Genomic DNA, 3,869 nt, shown 5'->3' with positions numbered 1-3,869 from the left:
AGGATCACAACAAGCATTTAAATACATGAAATAGAAAGTCGGTGAGTAACTCATTAGTATTTGTTTTCACATAAACAGTTTCACAAAATATTGTTTTACATACGTGTTAGTGTGTGTGCACAGCATTGTGAATCATGGTAAAAAAAAGTTTGAAAGCTCTTTAAATTATGTGTGCAGAATGCTGATTTTTTTTTTTTAAACAAGAAAGTTGCAGACTCCTTGGACCTAGGAGAATCCTCACTTCTAGTGATGGCATCCTCCACAGCCCCGTCTCCTTATAGGAACTTTGAGACCTAAGGCATCATTAAAAAAAAACCAAACAGGGCACCTGGGTGGCTCAGTCAGTTGAGCATCCAACTCTTGATTTCAGCTTAGGTCATGATCTCAGGGTCGTGGGATTAAGCCCTGTATCTGGTTCCACACTGAGCATGGAGGCTGCTTAAGGTCCTTTCCTCTCTCTCCCCTTCTGCCCCTCCCCCTGCTCATACTAAAATTAAAAAAATAAAAATAAAAAATAAAAACAGAAAAACCCAGCTTGGGACAGCACAGTCACAACAGAAAGCTAGATGTGATGAACCCCACAAACCATTACACTCCCTATTTCTTGTCATTCACCTTTCCCTTTTTGCGAAGGGTATCTTTTTTGAAGTTTGGTCTTTTATTTTTTAATATAGGAAGAAGAAAGTAAGGCTAAGAGGGTATTATGACATTTGCCCATGATTACAAACCTAGTGATAGAATGAGCCAGGTCTCCCTTACCTCCATATTCAGAACTCTCCAGTCTTCAGGGACAGGCGATCCTGAGTGTGCTGGCTGATACGTTAAACAACCTGACTGATGAAGATTGTCTGGCTATAATGATGATTATGATGATAGCTAACAAAAGCTTACTATGTTTCAACCACTTTACATGGACTAATTTTACATGGACTAACGCGTTTTAACCCTCACAACCACCATGTGAGGCAGATCCTATTATTAACCAACCCCATTTGTTCAGATGGAAGAATGCAAGCTGAGAGGTGGAGATTAACTTGCTCAGTCACACAGCGAGTGAACAGCCCAAGCCAGTCTGGTTCCAGGGCTTAAACGGTATTTAACAAACACCCTCATCGGGGTGCCTGGCTGGTTCAGTCCGTGGAGCATGTGATTCTTGATCTCGGGGTTGTGAGTTCAAGCCCCCACTGGGTATGGAGATTACTTAAAAACAAAATCTTGGGGCACCTGGGTGGCTCAGTCAGTTAAGTGTCTGACTCTTGATTTTGGCTCAAGTCATGGTCTCCGGGTCATGAGATGGAGCCCTGTGTTGGGCTCTGTGTTGACAGTGGAGACCTGATTGGGATTCTCTCTCCTCTCTCTCTGCCCCTCACACTGCTCATGCTCCCTCTCTCTAAATAAACATTTAAAAAAAATAATAGTGATAACAAACACCCTCATATAACTCAGATAAACTGACTTCTTAAATTTTAAGTAGCCTAAAGGTAACAGTTATCATTTATTAGCGCCTCCTAATAGCCCACACTGACAGGACTGTGTTGTTCCACAATTATCAGTGTTGCAAAGGAGGTCTACTCTATGAACTGTATCAATGCAACAGCCTTGGGTTCCAGTGCTCCAAACTAAAGGATGGGATTTACAAAGGCCAGGTTAGCTGCTTATGCAATTCCACAAATCTACATTTGAGTACTTTTTAAATATGTGTTTAAAAGTCTGGCTATAGGGGCACCTGCCTGGCTCAGAGGAGCGTGCTAGTGCTACTCTTGATCTCGGGATTGTGAGTTTGAGCCCCATGTTGGGTGTAGAGATTACTTAAATAAACAAACAAACAAACTTTAAAGATGAAAGGAAGGAAGGAAGGGTGGGAGAGAGGGAAGGGGAGAGAGAGAGAAAGAGAGAGAGAAGGGAGGGGAGGGAGGGAAGGAAGGAAGGTAGGAAGGGAGGGAGGGAAGGGGGAGAATATCTGCTAATATTCTTGAAACCTGCAGATTTTTATCTTGGCACATCATTAGGCACAAAGTGGCTTGATAACATGGGTGGTTTTATTTCTTAAGATTCGGGTGCAAACTTAAAAACAAGAACAAACCAAGCTTTTCATCAGGAATAAATACAAAAATCGAAGTAACAATCCTGCAATCATGCATTTTAACAGAAAGTACAAAATATGAATACATTCTCATTTGTAACTACATTGGAAAATTAAACTATTTCTTTCCGAGTTCCAAATACCACACAATCAGTAACCTGTTCTCTTCTTGTCACCTCAGAGACATTTGTCATGTGCTATCAGGAAAACATAGGCAAGGATTATTATGAATCAGTCTTTATGCCTCAAAGAAACATTCTCCTTAACTTCTGACTCTTTGAATCATTCACCTATATCTCAGTTCTGAAAAGCCATACAATTATACTTCCGCTCTAGGAAGAAAAACAAAAAAGAAGCAATACAAATATCAAGGAGGCAAGATATCTCCATGTCATTAAAGCAAAAGTCACAAGTGTTTGACTTAGAAATATACAGAACTGTAGTAAAATTTTTAAGTACAACTTCATTTGATGGCTGTGATGTCAGAGTAACAGTGAACAATTTAAATAGGTATAAAAATGTAGGATTAAAATCTTCAGCCTCAAATACTTGAAAAGTCACTATGAACATGGAAAGACTGGTTTACATAAACGTATATATATATTTTTTTTGGGGGGGGATGAAAAATTAGGGGGTATTGGAATCTCCCTGGTCCCTTAACAATATTTGGATTTCGCAAAGAATTAGCAGCACCCAACTTGAAGTGTTAATTCCATGTTTCTAAAGGACGTATACAACAGATTAGTTGGCAGTGTTCTAGCTTTCCGGAGATGGGAATGGGTGGGGGTGCAGACACTGGGGTATGCATGCATTCACATATTTAAAATCACCATTCCAAATGGGGGTAAAAATTCACATATTGAATAAAGATCTAAGGAAATCATCCTTAAAGGATCAACTGTGGGCCAGAACAGCAGAAGCTGACCAGTAGTCTACTTGATGACAATGGTTATTCACTCTTCAAAGGCAGGATGGGAAGAATGAGAATACTCACATACACAGAACTTCAGAGAGCGCTTGCCTCAGATTTGACATTGCAGAACACTGAACAGAAATCTCGACAAAAACCTTCATTCTTGCTTATAATGACACCAGATTATTTTTTCCTTTTTACACCATATACATAACATTTAAATATTTTCATTATAAATATCTTAGAGCAAAAAGAATGTATTTTGTTGCAGTGGTGGCCTATGTCTGTACAAAGCAATGTCAGCAACATATATATATATATACACATATATATGTATGTATATATATAAAATGACGAAGAAAAAAGTGCAAAGAATAACAGTATTAAGAAGTTTTGCTTTTTACAGTAACTATGGTTCAAGTGTGAAAATCTGTCAGATATAGAATCCCAGATCTTAATGAAAGATTCAAAAAGAAGCCCACATTGCCAAATTACTGCACAAGTTATCAGTCCCTTATTGAGGATCTTCCCTTTTCCCTGATCTAGCATTTCCAGTTTCTCAGCTCTTCCCACAAACAGGAAAATACGATAAAAGTGTGCCCTTCCCTTTAACTTCCCCAAACTCATCCAAGCGAATCATTCAGAGATTCAAACAAGATACTGGGGAGATCATTCATCATCACCCGCTTTGCTCAAATTAAAGCTAAATGAAAGGCTTTCTGAAATACAAACTACTGATCAAGATCAAATCAGCAACAGCAAGCAGATCTTAAATTACAAGGGTAATTTAATATGAGTACATTTTAAAATCAATCCCTGTTATCAAAGGTAAATCCTTTCCCAGGTTCTAATTCTGAATACTTGTATTTTATC

The sequence above is a fragment of the Crocuta crocuta genome, unplaced genomic scaffold, assembly GCF_008692635.1.
Source record: "Crocuta crocuta isolate KB4526 unplaced genomic scaffold, BGI_CrCroc_1.0 scaffold737, whole genome shotgun sequence".
In the NCBI taxonomy this organism is placed as follows: domain Eukaryota; kingdom Metazoa; phylum Chordata; class Mammalia; order Carnivora; family Hyaenidae; genus Crocuta; species Crocuta crocuta.
The sequence above is the reverse complement of the archived record's forward strand: the minus strand, read 5'-3'. Positions refer to the sequence as shown.